This window comes from Hoplias malabaricus, chromosome 2 (genome assembly GCF_029633855.1).
Source record: "Hoplias malabaricus isolate fHopMal1 chromosome 2, fHopMal1.hap1, whole genome shotgun sequence".
NCBI classification, from domain to species: Eukaryota; Metazoa; Chordata; class Actinopteri; order Characiformes; family Erythrinidae; genus Hoplias; species Hoplias malabaricus.
The window spans coordinates 50,406,387-50,429,502 of NC_089801.1; the positions used below are offsets into that span (position 1 = coordinate 50,406,387).

The 23,116-nt window shown below is 40.2% G+C and overlaps 1 protein-coding gene across 5 annotated transcripts in view; it reads left to right on the forward strand.

Annotated features, from left to right (window-relative positions):
* The first annotated feature begins 4,032 nt into the window (after nt 1–4,032).
* adgrl3.1 (adhesion G protein-coupled receptor L3.1) overlaps nt 4,033–23,116 on the forward strand; it is a 204,705-nt gene continuing 185,621 nt past the window's right edge. For all 5 annotated transcript variants that reach the window (XM_066660024.1, XM_066660026.1, XM_066660027.1 and 2 more), the window contains exon 1: nt 4,033–4,377. The gene's annotated coding sequence lies outside the window, so the exon portion shown is untranslated. The remainder of the gene's footprint in view (nt 4,378–23,116) is intronic.

Consider the following 23,116-nt stretch of genomic DNA (forward strand, 5'->3'; position numbering starts at 1 on the left):
CAGAAGATTAAAACAAGCAAACATTGTGATACATGCTGTTAGAAAAGAGACTTACAGCCTTATACCTATATACCTATGGTATAAAATACCTATGGAGCGGTAGGCTGGTGACATTTTTCCACAAGTAGGAGCGAGATTTGTCTAAATCGGGGTGTAGTCACAGGTGGGCCTAGGCCTACCCAAATTCGACCTTGTACAGCACGTGCAGGAGAAACTCAGGAACATTTCCCTCTGACTATACCTGGAACATTTACTAGGGCTCAAGGAGGATAAAGTCCGGGTAAGGTCCGGGATGAATGCTGCTGGTGGTCGCGTTCACACAGACAGCTCCTCCAGTTAAACAGAGGAACATTTCTGGATTACTGTGCATGTGACCTGCTTCACCTGTCCTCCATTTTGGATTTTCATCCGTCATTGGTCTGTGCCTGCCCATCCTCATTTCTACTGGTTTGCGTGCCTCCACATCAGAGTCTGTTGCAGCAAAAGTTGAAATGGTTTGCGCTTATATGATGCTTAATGTAGTGTAATTAACTTCATTCAGGCACGTCTGGTAGCCATATCATGGAGAAACTATATTTCTTTTCAACCTCAGCACCAGTGATGACAAAGCGCACTGACTTTTAGAATCTAACTAATTAATTAATTGCCTGTAACTGCTTATCTAGTTTAAGGTCACGGTTGGTCCGGAACCTACCCGTGATCACTGGGCACAACGTAGGAACACACCCTGGAGGGGGCCCAAATTAATTCTGATACATAAAAATCACATTAGATTGTTGTAGATTCATTCATTATCTGTAACCGCTTATCCAATTCAGGGTTGCGGTGGGTCCAGAGCCTACCTGGAATCAATGGGCGCAAGGCGGGAATACACCCTGGAGGGGGCACCAGTCCTTCACAGGGCAACACAGACACACACACTCATTCACTCACACCTACGGACACTTTTGAGTCGCCAATCCACCTACCAACGTGTGTTTTTGGACTGTGGGAGGAAACCGGAGCACCCAGAGTAAACCCACGCGGACACGGGGAGAACACACCAAACTCCTCACAATCACCTGGAGCAGGAATCGAACTCACAACCTCCAGGTCCCTGGAGCTGTGTGACTGCGACACTACCTGCTACTACCGTGCCGCCCCATTAGATTGTTTCATATAAGAATTCTCACATTAACCGTATATGTTGTGGGAGTGCAAGGCATATGAGAAGGAGATGCTGCAAATTAATTTTGTTTAATGGGTCACTGCAGTCAAATGACCAGTGCAGTGTTTCTGGGTATAAATAGGTCAACCATATGTGGCACTTCTATGGATGGCGTGTTCATAGAGGATGAAGCTTGCGTGTGGCGCTGGGATGAGGTTCACTATTGCTGGCCTCCAATGCTCTCATCCTCAGTTTTCTGACCTTGAAGACCTCTTCTATGGACAGTGCGGCATAATAGGATCTCTCTGGCTTTGGGGTTGAGCCTGTGATCTTCTGTAGAGAGATCCTGTGCCTGTTTGGAAGAGAGAGTCCTGGGAGCAACTCTCCCACCACATTGGCTCGACAAACTTGGCTTACCTGACTGGCTCCCATCATAAAAATCAGGTTGTAGACAATCTGACCTGTGAGAACAGCGTCTGATCATGCTGCGCTTAGGAATGGGTTAAGCTTATGTACCTTCCTCTCCAAAATTGGGTCGATTTTGGGCCGACATGTAGGTCAACTCTTGTAACCACCTGAGTTCACAGGTGAGCATGCATTGGTTTTGTGGGATTGAATGAAAATGGCTGCCTCATGTTCATCCACATTCAATTGATCAAGTTCCTGCTTTGTGAGTCTGAGAAATGCAATTGCTCTATGCACATTCAAGATAGCAAAATAGCTGCTAAGCACTGGTGATGAACTGTCAGAAGTCTGAGTTGGGTCTGAAAAACTCTGCGGGAAAGAAAGAGAAATATGGTTGATGTCAGAATATGGTAATTGGTTCTCAAATCATGATTTGTGTGCAAAAAAGCCTGGTTGGAGTCACTCAATTTTTGGCACTTTACACATTGTCTGTGGCTGACCAAGGCACGTGAGTTGTCGAACCTGGCCTTTTCTGTACAGACAGAAAATCAGGTAAAAGAAAACCGTCAGATCTCTATCTTGTCGAACTGGTAGCCCCAGAGCAAACTCAAGCATCTGGTCTATGAAACTATAAGCTGATTTCAGTCAGATCAAATCCCTCACACTTGGAACCTTGGTGTGATCACTGAGATTTTGAAAGCTGTCGAACAAACTCTTTCCCCATGCAAAGTAAAACACAAAGCGGGCAGCATGGCTCCATCTCAGCCATCCTTCTGGGATGGGATGGATCTGAGCTGGAATATCTGGAAGGCAAACAAAGACATCATATTTTATCTGCTACTTTACAGAGCCACCAATTGAAATTTCTGCTTACGGATTCTCTTGAAGATCCTATTTATTTCATACTATTTCATAATACGATTATATGTTTTCATCTGAGCACTTTCTTTATGAATGCCGCAAATCAAAAATGTTAACAGGGGCTTTATTTATTTTTGGTTGGTTATTTAAATTTACATAGAGCTAAATGAATACTCATTCATTCATTCATTGTTCAGGGTGGTAGTGGGTCCGTAGGCAGAAATCACTGGACGCAAAGCGGGAATACACCCTGCAGGGGGCACCAGTCCTTCACAGGGCCACACACATTTGCACATTCACACCTATGGACACTTTTGAGCAATCCACCTAGCAATGTGGGATTCCTCGAGGTGCTCCCTAGGAAATAGCTTTTGGTTACTACAGCAGTCCCGCTATACTCATCATTTGTGCCTCTTGTACAACCATCAGTATCTGAAAAAAGGATTGTGTTCACTCTGAATAAGCAATAGTAATAACTTTTGTGAGTCCTTTGCTTAGGGATTGTGTGAGCTAAATTAATTTGGGTGCTTGTAAAAAAGACAGGCTAAAGAAACCATTGAAGGATTTTATACATCATTTTGAATATCATATTGATGACGACCTTGGGTCCTTCTGCTTCAGAGCATCCGATTGTTTTAATCAATGCTTCTATGAAGATTAGAGGCAGCTGTTGCCTGAAGGTTGGTGAACCGGCCTTGGATCACCAGTCCAATCCCCTTGACTAGTGGGACAATTGGGGGCAAGGCAAGCGAAAGAACAACTCTGACTCCTTATTCAATTCATAGCTGAGCTGCCCTTGAGCAACCCCCAAATTCTCCCTGGGCACCAAGGGCGGCTTCCCGCTGCTCTGGGTGTGTTTTCACTAACCCCTAGTCATCAGTGTGTGTGTGGGGGTGGTTGGCTTGTGGGTGTGTGCTCCCTGCCTTGGGCGAGTTAAACGTTATTGTTGCAGTTCTGTTGTACAAGCAAGTTAAGTGAATTTCACTTCATTTATTATTATGCAAGTTTTGTCCAGAGAGGGTGAATTCACTAATGAGTGTCCACAAAGAGAGGATATGTACTTACTCTGACTCAGAAAATCAACAAAATAGTGTATGTAATTAGACCAGCATACAACACCATCACAAGGAACATAAACTAAAGTAATCAGTTTCTATGCTGACAGATGCTGTAGAACAAGCTAGTTTACTACCTCTGTTCAGGTTTGCATTCACTAGCCAAATCAGTTACTGGAGTCATTAATTCAAGCCCCAGCTTTGGTTGCTTCAGTTTTTAGCTGCTCCTGTGTTGAATATCTAATGTTATTTATTCAGCTGGACGCCGCCTAAGTCGAATTTATTTGAATACTCGAAGCACGTAGCCACAATACCAGGCTGTAATGATTGTATTAGTTTATATCGCGCTTGTGAATGTCACTTGTAATTATCAGAAATGGTTATGTAATGCAGGTGAAAGCAAGGTCGACTCGAGTTCCGCCACGAGAGGGCGCTCGAGTCCACCAAGATCCCCATCCGACCCCCCCCCCTCCTCCTCTTTCTTCCTCTTTCTCTCTGCCTCCCTCCCTCTTTGAATCAAGCATCCCCGCGCGTCCAAATTGGCTTGTCATTTTTTTTCGCCCCCTCGCTCGCGCTGTCAAGCTCCGTCCACCATCATGCGGTCCTCGTGCTGACGCTCGAGACGCGCGTGAGGGACCCACGCTCGAAACCGCTGGTCTGAAGACGCCTAGTAGCCTATTTCTTCTTGTTTTCAGTCGGGGAACGGGCGAAGGATAAGAACCGACACTAAATCACTCCAATCTGGGCGACACTGAGGCTCGTTTGTTTGTGTTCTCTTGAGGGGCGAACCGTGCTTCATTCCTAAAACCGGAGGACTGAGGCATCGTCACGGGGATTAAAAAGACTCTGGAGATCTGGAGGTTTTGGTCATCCTGCAGCTTTGCCGTTCCCGTGGCTTCTGAAGATGTGGTAAGTCGTTCTTGGGGTGGGGGTGGGGGGCGAGGGGACGAGGGATGACGTTACAGATCCTGTGGCCTTATTCCTAAAACGTCTGTACACACAGATGTGACCTGGGCTTATGTGCTACACCTTGTTTGAATATGGATTTACAGATATGTGGCGTTGCGTGTTTATACATCATCGCAAGTTTCTGACCAGACGGGCAGTCCATTCACACACTGGACAGCGACAGTTTTCTCCAGTCATTACACTGGACGTTAGCGGAGGTCGTGGACGCTTTGCATTTTAGCTGTCTTTGGAGGGTAAACATAGAAGGGCACGGAATTACATTCAAGTTCGTCTTAGAAATGAGGCCCCTGCACCCATAAAACGATCCAATAAATCAATGACTGGTGGCTGTGTGAATGGCTGGGTGCATGGAGCTCAGAGCTGGTAGTCTGCTTTTACACTGAGCAAACTCTTCGATAGCGGAACAGCTGGATTGTGCGCTTTGATTTGGTCTGTGTGAGGCGTTTGACACAGGATGCTTCACTGAGTGTCGTGCGCGGTGTTTTAATGGGCGTCGCTCACTCTGTGTGTGTCTATGTGTGTTTGAGAGAGAGAGAGAGAGAGAGAGAGAGAGAGAGAGACCCCCAACAGTGGGGCCTAAAATGCACAATCCTTATTGGAACTAATTTCTTAACAACACACTTTACCAGTTAGCGTTTAGTTTAGTTTAGACTGTAGTTAACTAAACTACAGTCAGTCCTAATCCTAACAGCTCTCTCTCTCTCGTTCATAAAGCTTCCCATCCATTTTAACAGCCTGACAACTTGATGAAGTATTAGTAAAATATTTTAATAAGTATGTTACAATATATGACAGCTTGTATTAACTGAGAGCAATGTTAGTATCACGGATAAGTTCCAGTTAACGGCACTGGTCCCCAGAATGTGAGGAAAGCATTTCAAAATAGTGTGACGACTTGACTGCTTCAAATTTCAAATAGAAAAGTGCAAAATATAGGATATATTTACGTTTGTCTTGGTTGGATTAGGCTGTGTGTAGCTGCATTAACACTGAAGTCGATGAACAGAGCTCACATCGTCAGGAATACAAACTGTGTGTGTGCGCGGACGCGGACGGGTCGCTGGCTCGGCTCTGAGCGCGATGGAATGATGAAACCACAAGCTTCATTTTATATAATGAAAAAAGACTGTGTTAATTCAGCCGGGGTGATTATTCTGTTAGAGCTGACAGTCATGTTAACCATACATCATCTTTATTTAATGGGTTTTCCAACACCTCGTTTTCTCTCTGATTCTCATTTTCAGTGTTCGGTTCTGTAGGTGGTGGATGTGGTGGTGGTGTGTGTGTTTGTTTTGGGGGGGGGGGGGGGGGGGGTGTTGATAGACAATTGGAAGCATCACTATGGACAAGCAGACGGTTGAAATAGCGAAATAAAAATCCGCCAAGACTTTGCCCTCACACGTCGATAACGCGACTGAACACCTTTGCAGTGTTTCACATGACCTTGATTTGACAAGCCAGCGACGACCTACCTAATTGCACAGTTTCGTTCTCACACAAACCTTTTGCCTTTTGTGCATTGAACTGGTCGTCCATACGTGGCCGTTTGTTCGTTTGCTCTGTAAGAGAGGGTCTGTGGTTAGCAGAAATGCTAACTGCACCGACTCGCCTTCGTTTCCCGCCTTTAGTGATTGTTTACTGCGCACGGGTGACCCATTTAGCTCCCCGCGCGCGCTCCACTGATTTCAGCCTATCTGTGTCACCGTCATCTTCACGGAGGCGAAGAATAATGGAGAGATTAGCTCCAGGCTAGCGTCCATTACTCGGCCTCTACCTGGAGAGAAGACCAAGGCCTTTCCACATACCAAAACTATTTGTTTTTGTTTGAGGTCCTGGTTTAAAACAATCAATGTGCTGATCTTCCCGAAGCAAAGATTGCATTCTATTGATTGCATTGACATTCTCATAATTTTTACTTGGCATATCTTTAATCCCCATGTAATCATGGGTGGTTGGACAATAACTTACCAACCCATGTTGGCAATAGGTCCATCTGTGGGGTCCCAAGCCTTGTAACATTGGTCTAAGGTTGAATCTAGCTGATTTGTCAAAGGACAACTTTCACCTGAGTAGCTGTGATCACTTGTATTGATGAGCTGGATATGTGAGATGTTAATGCTCTGTTCATGGGTCATTAGAGATACATTGGACATAATGTAAATGTTTAAAAATCAGTTTTGACATATCAATTGATTTTCATCTATTCATTAAATGTAATATTCATTACTAATCAGACTTGAGCTAAATGCTCAAATGCCTTTAAAACATTTTTGGAATCTGTTGAAGCACATTAAACAAAGTGTACATTTAGACAACTTATTAAAATTTTGGATAGAAAATATGTATTTTTGTTTTCAGTTCATTGGGAACCAGTTGTAACATTGTTGACCCGAGTATCATAGCAAACAATTTATCCATCATTTTGCTAGGTAACCTTGTGGGCAGTTAACATTGATACTTTCCTTACTTGAGCACATCAATTCTGGCTTCCTTCCATGTCTCAACACATGGGGCTTTTCATACAAACAAGCATAAATTGACATTGTTTTACTATGGTTATTTAAAACTAGGAAATCACCAACGTTTGTCTGTCAAAGGAGGAAATGACATCAATTGCCATTGGTTGTAAGTTCTTTGGACAAAGCATTGCTTTTGTGGCCTGGCATTTCCTGTTAGTAGCTTAGCTGACTCATATATGTGAACATACTTTAAACAGAGGATTGAGGCCAATCAGCCTTAATATGTTACATGAACACACGTTAAGGAAGCAATGTGCTGGGCATATATTTGAAATAAAGTTATATAAAATTATTCTCAATTATCTTTATAGTTCATTTTATTGTTCTGCTCTAGAATTCTGAGTCTATTGTAGTGACCATATAATGGAAGTCTGTCAGCCAAGGTCTTTTTCAAATAGTTTTAACACAAATTCTTTAATCAACATTGTTAACAACTTTTTTTGTCCAATATGCAGTGGCTACTAACCCAGGATAGCTGTGCCATGTGTATGGTGGTTACAAGTGCTTGGGGGTAATTTTGTTCATGCGGAAGTACAACTTCCATCCAAAACACTGCTGATTAGTGATGTTTGGTGAGCTGGTCAACTTGTATTTGTGTTGTTAGTTCTCTGTGTAAGATGATCTGAGACGCTATGTGCTTGAATAAACACCTGCACAGTAATGTCTTTTAATATGAAGCAATCAAAAAACAGTTAGAGGTGGCCAATATAAATATATTTTATCATTATTAGGGTTCAAGCACTCAATGCGTAGAACCCTATTGTTTTTGTACCGGTTTTTCTTATTATTCTTTTTCTCCTGTAAAAGTCATTGTGCGGAAGAGACCGTAGGTCGTACAGACTTCCCACTTGGAGGGTAGATGTAGTTTGTGTGCATCTCGGAGGACAACAAAATTTACACTGATTGGCCTAATGGTGGCGCTATAGCGAAGTGAAACGCGTTTAGGTTCATATCTCCTACACCGTGAGGCGTAGAGACAAAATCTTTTTTTCCACGGATTCTTTGGGTCCTGACAAATCAAAAACGGGTTAGTCAAAATTTCATTTTTCCAACGTTATTATCATGCTAATTTGCATAATTTGCAAAACCTACTTTTGCGAACTAGTCCGGGGATTTTTGTCCAATTCTCTTGAGCTTGGTGCCAAAATGTTCGCAGGAGTCTGAAGGTTAATAATTATCAAAAAAAAGTTTAAATTTCGATTCAATATGGCCGCCATATGCAAATGAACCTCTTCGGCTTATCGTATGTTTTACTTACAAATTTATAACAATTTCATACTTTACTCCAATGTGTTCAAATTTCATATTCTACTTCCAGATATGATTCTGAGGTAGCATGTCAAATGAGGAGCCAATATTCATATAGGGGGCGCTGTAAATGCTACAAGTGTATATCTCAGCATCCGCAAGGCGGATCGGACCGTCGTTTGGCATGCTGCTTCTCTGGGCAAGGCTATAAGTGGAAAATTAAGGACAATTAGATTCGGGCAAAATTGTGATCGTCATCGGCCAATCAGATGTTAGCACCTGTTTGACTACCTTAACAAGGTCCAATCATCATGGGATTTGACTGGTATGTTCCTGGGAGCACTCCCTAAGTGCATAAAAACGTTCGTAACGATAGCTACTAGGGTATCAAGAAAATATGATATTTCTCAGCGAAAATTAAGCGTATCGACACGCAGTTTACTTCTCTGTATACTCTGCAGAGGGCCTCACAACTTTATAGTTGCAAGTGTTGTCAAAAAATGCATTGTATTTTTTCAATCGCCAGTTGTTTAAAATTGATCTTTTTCGAACTAGTCCGTGGAATTTTGCTCTATTCCCAAATAATTGACCTTGTTAGAATCTGCAGAGCCTGTAGGTCAATAATTATCAAAAAAAGTTCAACATTTGGACAAATTTTTGTTGTAATAAATCAATAAATTGAAGTGTGTGGAGCTTTAAACATTCTTTCAGCTGTAACTCAAACAAATTAAGCCCAATCAAGACTAAATTTGACATACGTATGTAGGGCCTTACTATGAAGAAGCATATACAATATGACTCCAATCCACCAAAAGGGGGCGCTACAATTGCACAATAACTGATAAAATTAGCTTTTTTGTGTTATAGCGCCATCTAGGATTGCAGTGGCACCACAATTTAATCATGTCATCTGATCCTCATACTGATCAAGCATGTGCAGTTTTGAAATTTTTGGGGAAAGCTTTTTTGAGTTATAGGTGCATTTGTGATTTCTAGAATTCATGCTGGATCTCTATTATTTGGAGGGGCCTGTAAGCCACATAGTGATGAAAGTTCAACTTTTTATTGATAATTATTATATGCCAGGTCTTTAGGATTCCACTGATACCACATATGTCCATGTTAGGAAAATATCCATAGAGTAGTACTCCCTTAAACAGTTCTAACATGAAAGACTGTAACTGCTTAGCAAAACTATGTTACAATAATAAATTCTTTCACCACCAGATAGAACTACAAAACTAAATATTGTTTTGTTGATCTATATGGAGGTTAAGATCCTATTCACCTGCAAAGGTTAATGGTCATACCATATGAATATGAATATTTATCATAATTAAAAATGATAAAGTCTCCTATACCTCTTCAAGTGGCCATTTACCCTCACCAGTCAGAAAGTACCTTTTGTTATTGTGTGTTTTATTCTGATGTACTGAGTTTCTGATGTTTATACTTGTTTCTCACAGAGTACAGTGTCCCATTTAATGCCTGACGTTAAAAGGCAAGAGCTGCACTCTGATTGGCTGTAGGCAACCTCCTCCCCCACACCGCCTCCTGCATTTAAATGCCCACCTGCATTTAAATATTTTAGATTTATATATAACTACTCTATAGTGGCCTGTCCAGAGCACAGGTTGCTCTGATAGTGGCCTTCAGCTCTTCTGCATTGTTGGGTCTGGCGTATTGCATCTTAATCTTCACAATACCCTGTAGATTTTCAATGGGGTTAAGGTCAGGCGAGTTTGTTGGCCAATTAAGAACAGTGAGACCATGGTCCTTAAACCAGGTACTGGTAGCTTTGGCACTGTGTGCAAGTCCCAAGTCCTGTTGGAAAATGAAACCTGCATCTCCATAAAGTTGGTCAGAGCAGGAAGCATGAAATGCCCTAAAACATCCTGGTAGAAGGCTGCATTGATCTTGGCCCTCAGAAAACACAGTGGACCAACTCGAGCAGATGACATGGCAACCCAAACCATCACTAATTGTGGAAACTTTACACTGGCCCAAGCCACACGCTTCTGATGCTGTCTCTTGTTCAAGAGTGGGTTCACACAAGGAATGCGACGCTGAAACCCATGTCTTGCATACATCTGTGCGTGGTGGTTCTTGAAGCGCTGACTCCAGCTGCAGTCCAGTCTTTGAGAATCTCCCTGACATTTGTGAATGGGTTTTATTTAACAATCCTCTACCACATCTTTTCCTTCCCTTCTCCTTACTATTAATGTGCTTGGACACAGAGCTCTGTGAACAGCCAGCATTTTTAGCAATGACCATTTGTGTCTTGCTCTGCTGGTGTAAGGTGTCAATGGTCATCTTTTGGACAACTGTCAAGTCAGCAGTCTTCCCCATGATTGTGGAGCCTACAGAACTAGACTGAGAGACCATTTAAAGGCCTATGCAGGTGTTTTGAGTTAATTCACTGATTAGAGTGTCGCACCAGTTGTCTTCAATATTGAACCTTTTCACAAAATTCAAATTATAAATTGTCATTCATAATCATCAAATTAAAAGAAATAAACACTTGACATATATCAGTCTGTGAGTAATGAATGAGTATAATATACAAATTCAACTCTTTGAATAGAATTACGGAAATAAATCAACTTTTTCATGATATTCTAATTTTATGACCAACACCTGTAATATTCAAGTTTATAGTAAGCACTGCTCACACATTATATACCTCACACAAAGACCCTCTTACATCACACACATCACTCAGAAGAAACAAACACACCTCAGAGACTGTAGAACACAAGTCACAAACACAAGCACTTATTACAAATAATCTGACACTGCACATACCTACTTGGCTCAATGTCTAACAATTTTGCCATAGCCACAAATGTCAATACATCCTCTCCCGATCAATTCATACTACAGGAGTTGTCAGATTTGACTTGACTGCCATATTAAGCCAGTTAGTGCTTGAACCCGCAGATAGCCGCTAGCGGCTCTAGTTATGATTTTGTATTTTGATAAAGAACAGTCTTTCATTATTTATAATGAAACAAGCAGGCAAATTTAATGTTTAAAAAAATAAAATAAAACAATAAAATTGTTATGCGGTTTTACCCAGCGTTTATTATGTACTGTATATGTAAAGGTAATGTGAGCCATCCTAAAATAACAAGACAGTGCTGATGTTTCCTAGTTTTTAGATGTTTTAGGTGTAAGCTGGTTATTTAGGCCTTAGGTGCCTGACAAACTGGGCTTCCAACTGGACTACTTGAAAACCTATCCACACTAAGCTGGTCAAAAAGCTGGTTTAGCTGGTTGTTACTCTTCATACTGTTCTACTGACCATGCCGGCCTACCAATTTCTGGTCATTTTGATCATGCTGTTCTGTCAGCTTAGCATTATTGGCCATGGTGGTTCACTTGCTTGGTTACACATATCATGCTGGTTTTCCAACTTGGATATATACATCTATCAGACAAAATTGCATTATTGTTATTGTTTTTCTCATGGTAAACTCAGGTATTATTTGTTTGGTGGGTCTTTCTCATTGTAGTGACACTAACATGGTGTTGGCCTGTTAGTGTGTGTAGTGCTGGTAGGAGTGGATCAGACACAGCAGGAGTTTGTAAACATCTCATTGCCACTCCTGGACTGAGCATTGTCCACTTACAAAAATATCCCACCAACAGTGTCCTTTAGGCTTCACCCTCTGACCACCATTTGAGTCAAATTACATATCAAGTCACTGTATAAAAATCCTCTGCAATAAAACATTTTTAAATTATTTAGCAATGAAAACATTGATACTGCTGCTTTACAGTTTCATATGTTGCCAGAGCAAGGCATTGTCTTTTTATGACAAAAGAAACAGGAAAATTTGTGATCAGCAGCAAGATAGATAGCTGTAGACTTTTTAACTTTAATTTGTTATTAATACTGTAGGTTTGGTTAAGTTCCTAAATAAAAGATTGATAAGGCTAGTTAAGCGGGCTCATTCAACTAGCTAAATGCTGCAGAATGGAGAGAAATTGCTCTCAGATATATAGTTTCTAGATAGTCTTGATTTAAATATGTGGTCAAAGGAATGAGCAAAGCTCCATTTTTAGCAGTTAGCCTTGTGTCCACAAGAAAACATGGTGTCTATTACTAGCTATTATTTTAGGATGTTTTTACACTACAGTACAGTTGATTCAAGCAAAACATTTATCGGTGAAGGAGCTATGGGCTTAATGAATTAAAGGAGGTAATTGGCTCTGAATTTAGTAGATGTGTAGAAACTAGAGGCAGATTTGTACTGGGTTCAATTACTGGATGTTACAATGAAACATCCATCCATTATCTGTAACCGCTTATCCAATTTAGGGTCGCGGGGGGTCCAGAGCCTACCTGGAATCATCGGGCGCAAGGCGGGAACAATGAAACATTTAAAATGTATTTTTGCATTTATGGCAGAAACCGAAATCTTGTTGAAATTAGTTTTACACTTAAATAAAACTGTGTAGTAACTAGAACAACATAAAAAATGCTTAATTTGAGCTAAATACAGTCAACGTTTCCAAATATTTTATTTTAATTTTAGCCTGGCCATAGCTTTTGGCCTTATAAGTCTCTTCCTATCCTACTAAATAGAAGTCTGCTGTTGTGTGACTGAAAATTACTGCCCAGGGGCATTGCTAAGATTGGTGCTGATTGAAGAGACTTTATTATAAGGACTTTGTTATTAGTCCAGTTCAAGTAAGCACAGCTTGCCCTGACCTAGTGTTAACAGAAATTCCCCTGTGACCTCAGCATCCTATTTCCTTCCAACATGCCCAAACTGTGCTCCCCCACCTTCACACAAAATTAGGCATGTGTGTTTGAAGCTTCTCAGTTTTTCTTAGAAATAGTTTAAATTTCCTTGATATTACTTTAACAAGTATTATGCTAGGATAGCTGGGAGAGACAACACATCTGGCAATGTCTTTGGATACTGGAATTATTTCTAAATTTTATTACTGTTCTCAGCCATGATGACTTCTTGGAATACCGCAGTATTTAATCTGCACTACAAGTCATTCAGCTTTGTCGTTGTTCATTATGTGAGATCCTGATGTGTTCATCTAGATGAAATCTTTTGATATATGTGGGAACCAGTTCATTTGTAATCTTGTGGATTGTGGTTGTATGCTTTATTGCTGTGTAGCTCTAAATGTGTGGTTTGAGGGTGAACATGTGTATTAAAATATCTCCACTTGGGGAGAGTTCACACGAAGGGTGGGGTCATATTTTTCGGGGCTCGGCTTTCATTAGAACTGTTTATTTTTTTAGAGGCCATAGAGAGTGTGTCTGCCAAATCAGTGCCAGTCTGCAAGCTGGATTCAGCCCACAATGCCTTGAAGTGCTTTCCTCAGTGTGTGATAGATAGAATGGTATTTTTTGTTGGAACTTATGAGGTCTAAGAGGGATTATGGGCCTGTAATGTACATCGGTATATTTTATGTTCATTGTTTAGGGGCACATATAAGCCAGCACTATACTTCAAATAATAAAAGGCCTAAACAAAACTACCTGTGCACATGCAGTTGTTACTTAAAAAGTGATAGATTTACGTCTTAGCACTGCTAGAAGCCTGCTTCATGCAGTGGACCAATCACAGTCAGCGGAGGTCGCAGAACAAACAACCGTTATTGAGATCAGTCACAGTCAGTAGGAGGTCTCAGATTGAATGACACAGTGATCGGGACCAATCACTTAATCACACTCAAGGGGGAGGTCGTATAAAAAGTAAGTTCTGTTCAGGAAGCAGTGTACTCTACAACATACAAACTGAAAATATTTTGCTTAGAGGGACACGGTTTGGGGCAGCACAGTGGTGTAGCAGGTAGTGTCGCATTCACACAGCTCCAGGGACCTGGAGGTTGTGGGTTCGAGTCCTGCTCCAGTTTCCTCCCACAGTCCAAAAACACACGTTGGTAGGTGGATTGGTGACTCAGAAGTGTCTATAGGTATGAATGTGTGAGTGTGTGTCGCCCTGTGAAGGACTGGTAGGCTCTGGACCCACCCCGACCCTGAACTGGATAAGCGGATTCAGACAATGACTGAATGAATGAACGGAAACGGTTTGGTGTAGTATGTATATAGACTTAGGCCATCATTAGTACACCAGACAGTGTTACAAGGAAATGTAACAGAAGTTATCACTGAAGTTCAAGCACAAATGAAACAGATGTTTTCACTACAGATGTTACAGATAATATTACTAAATAGAGTACTGGAGTATTACAATCAAATTAAGCTGATTCAGCTGAATAGATTTTGGAAATTTTTATAACAAGGTCAATATTTGCTGAAATGGAAAGCTCAGGCTATTGTAAAAAAAACATAGAAGCTTGATATTTGTGTTTATATGATATACATTCCACTGTGTAAACTCAAAACTGTGCATCTATTAATTTATGTGCTCATTTATTCATTCATTGTCTGTAACTGCTTATCCAGTTCAGGATAGCAGTGGATACGGAGCCTACCTGGAATCACTGTGAGCAAGGCGGGAACACACCCCGGAGGGGGTGCCAGTCCTTCACAGGGCGTCACACACTCAAGGACACTTTTGAGTTGCCAATCTGCCTAACAATGTGTGTTTCCAAACCGTGAGAGGAAACTGGAGCACCCGGAGGACACCCAGGCAGATTTGGGGAGAACACACCCCCCGAGTGGGACTTGAATCGACAACCTCCAAGTCCCTGGAGCTGTATGACTGCGACACTACCTGCTGTGCCACGGTGCCGCCCTATTATATAATAGACATTTTCTTATATAGTTGTGAATGCTCTTTTTTAAAAATGAATTTCCTAAGTGAGAATTGTTTAACAAGGTGCTGGGAACAAGACATTTAGACAGCATGAATACACAGTCTAATGTCTGACACATTGTTTTGAGATAAGGCTTTAATACATGCAGGAAGGAGATGTACATGCCGGGCATTGTTATGGGGAAAAATGTAAAAAAAAAAAAAAAAAAAAAAAAATATATATATATATATATATATATATGTGTGTGTGTGTGTGTGTGTGTGCGTGTGTGTGTGTGTGTGTGTGTGTGTGAGAAAATGAAGTGTGGCCTACGTACAGGCCATTAAGTTTTAGGAGGAAATGCAAGTGCAGAATATAACTTTAACAGGTGGTGTTAGTATGAAAGGAGAAGGAGGGAAAAGAAAGAAAACTGTGAGAACCAGGGCTGGAGTTCTGATTGGCTTCTGGTTTGACCTAGAATACCCCTTGATCCAAACACAACTAGTAAAATCACAAAAAATAATAAATAAAAAAGTCAGACAAAATAATATTTATTTATTTATTTATTTATTTATTTTTATTTTTTTGACCTGTCTCCTTCTTTATAATATCTCTGATTTGATTTGGCCAAAGAAAGCTGTCAGGAATCTACCTACTGCTGCAACGGCTGTCATATGCTCACTGCACACTGAACGATCTTAGGTTTGAGATTGTGCATTACTATTTTGAGACTTCTTCTGAAGATGAAGTTGTTCATACCAAATGAGATTTTGCGCGTGTGTATGCCCATTGCAAATGGACTAGTCATGTAATGGTGTCGGTGAGTGGTTGCCCATTTATTTTTGTGAATGCTCACAGTACTGAAATAGTAATTCACATGAATATTGTAGCTATACCTTTTATCTCTCTCTCTCTGATTCTGAATCTCTTGGGCACGAAGAGTTATGGAGTCTTTATGTGAGAGGACAACGAAATGTGTGTGTGTGTGTGTGTGTGTGTGTGTGTTTATTACCAGACAATAGCCCTCTGACAAGGATCAGTTCACAATGGTGTTGTGATTGTGAATGGCTTCCTAAAAGCTCTTTGATTATTTCAGCTGTAACAGGAAGCAGAGGGCAATGATCCTATGTGTGTGTGTGTGTGTGTGTGTGTGTGTATGCATGCATTTATGTGCAAGTCAGAGAACATGCCTCCTGATGTGTACTCTTTCATGAGGCTTTGGACGTTTTGAACAAAACAGCTAGTTTATTTGTTTGGTTTGTTTTTTTCACTCATTAATATCTAAGGCCAGTTTCTGTTGTCTCAGTTGAAGCGAGGATACATCAAATAAGTTCTGAGTTATTATGTTGATTGACCTGTTCAGTATGTTTGCAAGGTCTTTTGGGAGTGTATGTGTGTGTTCTAACAGACTATGAGTCACTAGATGTATGATGTAACAAATGCTGAAATAAAGCTAAAAATAGTGATGACATCATCACTGAATGCAGCATTGAGCACTTTGCCCTCAGACCTTTCCCAAGCTTTTGCTCATTACGTTTAAGTAAAACAGTAGTATAGTATATTATATACAAAACATGTTATTGTTATTGTTAAAAATTTACTCACAAGTCATGAGTATTTTTAGATTGCTCTTAGAAACGTGCCCAACTGCATGCCTCATAAAAAATGTAGATATAAACCAACTGCAGAGAGCCTATAAACAACAAGCAGGTTTAAAAAAAACTGCATCATTTTTATAAAAATAATCACATCATCATAGAGGGCAAAATTGACAAATTTGAATTTTTTGAATAAGATATTTTCAGGAATAGTCTAATACTTCCCCGTATAGCCATCACCAACAAACCAAAAGAAGTATACTTAAGACTTTAGGATACCAGACACCAGCACCAGATGTGTTGGGTAGCTGCCACCAGAGACGATGACATCATTCAGTCTCGTAAACTTGCTGTACTGTATAAAACCCAGTTCCGTATCAAAACTACCTAGTAAGAGACATTCATTCATTCATCGTCTGAAACCACTTATCCAGTTCAGGGTCGCGGCAGGTCTGGAGCCTTCCTGGAATCATTAGGACACACCCTGGCGGGGGCGACAGTCCTTCCCAGAGTGACACACATTCACTCACACACTCACACCTATGGACAGTTTTGAGTCGCCAATCCACCTACCAACGTGTGTTTTTGGACCGTGGGAGGAAACCGGAGCACCCGGAGGAAGCCCACGCGGACACAGGGTGAACACACCAACTCCTCACATACAGTCACCTGGAGCGGGACTCTAACACACAACCCTAGAACCATGGAGTGGTGTGACAGCGACACAACCTGCTGCAACATTGCAACAAGGTTTCCTAAACTAAGGTCAGGGCAGAATGAGGGACATTACCCAGGCTGTGCTCAGCAAGGGTGGTGAAGCTTTGAACTCATCTAAGAATATCATCAGGCATTGGAACGGATATTAGAAGGTAATTCAGCTCCAAATATGCCTCCAAATTAAGAGTTAGCACTGGAGGTGACTTGGGATTTAGAACCCATTTTTCTGGCCAAATTCACTGAGGTAGTTGGAGAGGTCCTCAGCGTAAGACTCTGAACGTGTCAAAGTAGGAGCATGTCAGATTCTCACACACAGTGGCTGAAGGACCTAGCTGCTGGGGACAGTCTGTGCTGACATGCCTGTGCAATAGTGTATGGATCACAATGACAGTGTCTCTGGCCTGGCAAACTGAGGTGGTGGTCCCGGTTTTTATAAAATTGGACAAGTGAGTGTGGGCAAACTACAGAGGTATCACACATCCTAGCATCGCAGCGAAAGTATATGCCATAGTGCTGGAAAATAGACCGTGTTTGAAGGTCAGGTCTTAGATTCAGGAAGAATAGTGTGGATTCCACCTAGCACTGGAACAGCAGATCAGCCCTTTGTCCTCTCTCTGATCACTAAGAAGATTCTGGGAGTATGTCAGTCTGATCTACCTGTGTTTTGTGGATTTGAAGAAGTGTTTGACAGTGTTCCCCAAGATAGTTGTTGCGCGGTGGGGGGACTCTGGGAGTATGGGCTGCCAGAGCTGCTGATGCAAGCCATTAGGTCTTTGTACTCTCAGATTGATAGCTGTCTGCAATCTTAGTGTTACGTCAGGCATGTTCACTGTGAGTACTTGGATCCACCAAGGTTGTGCCTTATCTGCAATACTGTTCATAATATTTATGGATAGGATAACGAGCCATAGCAAAGGACAGGAGGGCTTCTGTTGGGGGGACTGGGATATTGCATCTCTGCTGTTTGCTGATGACATACTCCTTCTTCATACAGAGTCCTCGAGTGTACACTTGTGCGGTTTGATGCTTAATGTGAAGCCACCAGCATGCAAATGATCACCACCAAGACTTAGGCCATGGTTATCTCCAAGAAAATAATGATATGGGCTCTACAGGTAAAATAGAACATTTCGCAGTGCAAGCAGACTTCAACCATCATGCTGCTGTGTTAAATGTAGTTACACAAGCTTCGGATGATTTCGGAACATAGTCTGCCACTGCATCAAGAAATTCATTCATTCTTTCATTATCTGTAACCACTTGTCCAGTTCAGGGTTGAGGTAGGTCCAGAGCCTACCTGGAATCATTGGGCGCAAGGCAGGAAAACACCTTGGAGGTGATGTCTTTTTTTAGCTTATTTCAATGCTAAAACAGTGTGGTTTCATAGTTACAGAGTGCATCTGGTTGACCTGTGAGATTGCAGCCCTGATGTGACCCCTACTGAAAAGAGACAACATTGTTTGCAGATATTTGAGAAGCTGAAATCTTTAATTTAACAAGAATGGGCAAACATTCCACTTACAAAACAGTTACAGTTGGTATTGTCATTTCCCACATGGTAAAAAGTATAATTATGAATTTCCAAATTTGTTCATATTTTCAAAATAAAACCAGGCTGGCCAGTGAAACTATTGGAAATAATTTCTTTATTTATTCATCATTTATTTAATGTTTCAAGAGAATTAACAAGCAACTGGTTTACTTTCTTGCACATATAAAAGGTCCCAGCTTTTCAGAATATTGCAGATTGTATATTTTGACATATATCCTACCTAGGGTGACCAGATGTCCTCTTTTACCCGGACATGTCCTCTTTTTTAGGCTTAAAAATGTCTGGGTGGAATTTCACAAACGTCTGGGACTTTGTTTTTCTAGAGCTTACATAGAATTTCAAGAAGCGTTTCATTCACAAACTAGTCCCTCCCTCCCCTACTCCGTTTGGTTATACTGAGTGAGAAGGGGGCGTGGTGAAGTAGCCTAAAATCTTCGGATTGGACGGTCTGACTGTAGAGCTACCGTTATTGGTCGATAACCTTCTCTGTAAACATTTAATTGGTCAGTCTGCACGTCAGTAGTTCTTGTTTACGTCAGGCAAAGCTCATGTACCTACCCTCATCTGAATTAAAAAAGAAATTCCCATGTTTTCCCATGTGTAGCAAATAAAAGTGTAAAGGACCTAGGTTTGTCTGTAAAAATGTCTTTATTTGTTTAAAAGCCTTTTAAGTGAATTCAAGGTAAGTGCCTCATGAATGAAGTTGTATTTAAGGTAAAATATTGTAATATTGAGGTACCAAGCAATTAAATGACGTTGATTTAAAGTAATTTTTTTTTTAATTCAGTTCATATAGTACTCACATTGGCAAATTAAATATAGCAAGGCACAAAGTTTTACAAAGGAAAAATAAAAACAAGAAGATAAGAAGTCCCTCATGTCCCAGACTGGTTCCAGGAAACACATTTAATTGGTATCAATGCCTGCTGAAGTGCTATTTGTTTCAAATAATGAGCATCCACAAACATTATTTAGTAAACCACACATCTATTAGGACTGTAGTTGGAAGAGTGTGTAGTAGTAGGCTGTAATCATCTTGACTTGAAACAATAATCTGAACTGTTATTTTCCCTATGGAGAAAAGCTGTTCTTATTCTTTACTTGTTCCAGACTTTTTTAAGGGTATTAATAGGTAGTTTGTCCTCTCCTTGCTGCAGTAACAGCCTCTAATATTCTGTGAAGCTTTTAGACAAGATGTTGGTGCTAGGGATGGGTGGTATGATGCTAATGAGTGATACCACAGAATTGGAAAAAATGCTGGCATTTAAAAATGATTACTGTTACAAATCTAACTAATAAACCGCCAAAGGAATGAGTAAAGTCAAATTACAGCAAGACACACTTATTGTTTGTTCATAGCATGACTGAAACACTCACAACACAGCATAGCTCTGGTACAATGAAACCCTGTTCTGCGAGCTACTGCGGGCAGATTAAAACCTGCTGTACCCGGATTTCATGAAAGTCAGCTACAAACACATTAGTTATATCAGGTACTGATGTTGGATTATGGACTTCCGTCTTTCCAGAGAATGTAGCTTCAATGCTTCACATCCTAGGTAGGGTGGACATTATACTTCTCAAGCTGACTCTTGGCATTGAGCATGAGGAACTTAGGCTAATGTAGTGTAGTTGCTCCAAAGAGATCCATGTACTAACATGCTATTCTGTCGACATTAGCAGTTACACCATGGGTGCAGCCTACAGTGTGTTAAGCAGTTGAATTCAATTACTACAAGGGGTGTCTACAAACTTTTGGACATAAACTGTACCTCCAGGCCATACAGTATTTGTTACTGTCTTTTTTTATTTGATGGAGCTTTTAGAGGCGTTAAACACTTAGGATATTTGCTTTCTATCACTACAACTGTGATCAAATCTGAATTTACAGCAGAGCATTTTTCATCAGACCACTCAGAATGTATCATTTCAGAAATGCGAAGATTTGGTTATGACAGTACGATATTCCAAGAAGAGCCTGATGCCTTCGAGCATAGCTCGATTTTATCTGCCATCATTTTTCTGGTGCCGTTATTTGTGACATTGTTCTTTTTTTATCTTCTGGTCTTAGGCCAATAGACAATATTTTTTTTGATTTTGACATTGTTTCCAGTACAATTGAATCAAGCTAAATCTTTCTGTCTGAGTGTCTAGCAGTGAAGTCAGGCAGAGGAAAGCAGCAGCTGAAATAAAGTCGAAATAAAGCAGCAGTGTGATGGATTGATCGCACTGAGGTTTGATTGCTCTGCAGATCGATGGCTCCTTCCTGGCACTGGCATTGTGTTGAAGTCAGGGGCCAATGTTCTTTTTTAGTTGTTGCGCTTTTTTCAGTAATGAATGGCAGAGGAAACTACATCCTTGACTGCCATCTTTATTTAAAGTGCAGAGGATTGTATCATTTTGAAAGGCTTGATAAATTTAGCCTTCTGACCTTGGTCTCCAAGCTGGATTTTCATGCCTAGATTCAACTAAGTCTTAGACCCTGAACTGAGTTTTCAATTAGTAGGATTCTTCATTAACATCACAAAAGCAAAACATGTCCAAAATGAAAGTGTATCAGCATTTCTAAGCAGTCAATTACCCAATTAAAAACGGCTGATTAAAATCATTGATTAAAACCTCACCGATGAACAGGATGAGCGATTGCAATTTTAAAAATGCATAGTTAAAAATGTATACAGTAAGGAAATCTAAAAACTATATTGTCACTGCCATTTGCTTTTTTGACTTTACAATATGTAAAAATGCCAGCTGCCATTTCAATTTTGTGCAAATTTCATAATAGTCCAATAGAAATGTTATTTAATAGAAATAAAGCTAGCATTAAAAGTTTTACTGTCTTAAAATTCTTACATAAGTGCATGTACTTGAGTAAGTGTAACCAGTCGCCTCTAGAAATACAACATTTATTTCTGTAGGTTACAGATGCTGGAAAAGGAATTTTAATCACAGTGTATTCATTTTATTATAGTCACCCTGTATTAAAATGTTCTGTCCTTGTGGATTACAGAAACAATGTCATAATAATAAAATCATAATTATTTTTATTAAATAAAATATTGGTTGGGGTAGTGGTCTTTACATCATATTTGATGACCACTATATATAAAAGTGTATTTTAGAACAAATTTATGCCAATACTGACATCTGTATTTTATGCCAAGACATCTGGATTTTATGGGGGTTTTTTTTGGGCTCCTTATATTTGTACACAGACAACTGTATAAAATGTTTGTAATGTGTGAGTCAATGGTCCAATTCACACATTCACAGCTTTCAAGTAATTAGAACTACACTGGTAATCTGTTAATAAAAATGAAGATATGTGTCAGAAATATGAACACAGCTGCAGCTGTTTCTAAAATGACTCAGAATGTTAAGTATAATCGAGGTTGAAATTATAATTAAATGAACATCCTGAATAACACACTTTTGAAAAGGAAAGGTATACAAAGTGAACAGCTATGCAAAATATACATTCAAGCATATTTGTAATATTTAAATATAAATGATTTTGTTATTCTTTATGTATTTAAAAAGCTTATTAAATGAATGTGACTTAACTCAGAACCGTCATGTCTGTGAGGGCCACATATTTTCTTTTTCATTTTCCTTGCTTGCTTACTGTCTTTTTCAGACTACAATATCTATGCATTTAAGAAAAGTTCTGCATGGTTTGATTTTGATTATTGAAGCTTTATAAAGTCAAGTGGTCATTATTCTGTGAATCTCTAAAAATAATGAATGCATTACTCTGTCACTGAGATAATTAATAGTGACAAGCTTATTAGCAGTTACACGTTTACTTTTGCACTTCCTTTTCAAATAAAACAGGTCACAAAAAATTTGAATTCTAAAACGTGAGCCCTGTTTTTACTCATAACTGCTGACTAAGCCTCATTAATAAATCATAAAAAGAACTGGAGAAATTAAACTGCTGTTTGAGTGTAGGTGATGTTGGCAGAATAGGAGCTGATGGAATACTGGATTGTGTACTGGACTAAATTCAGGAGTGTCACTAAGCAGTAAACAGTACACCTTATTGTCCTTAGAGACGAGCGCACTGTAGACAGGTCCCTTGTGCTCTCCCTTTTTCCATTCTCTCTCTCTCTCTGTCCCTCTCTTTCTGTCTCATTGTGTCTCTCTCTCTCTCATGAGCTCTTTTTTTTCACTCTCTCTAATGGTACCATCTGTTACCCTTGAGTTTGTGCCTTTTAAAATAACTGCTGTTTTTTTAGGGTATTCCACACATACAGTAGTGGCTCTTTTATGGCCCCAATATGTAAGTATAGAAGAGTTGTGTGTGCGTGTGT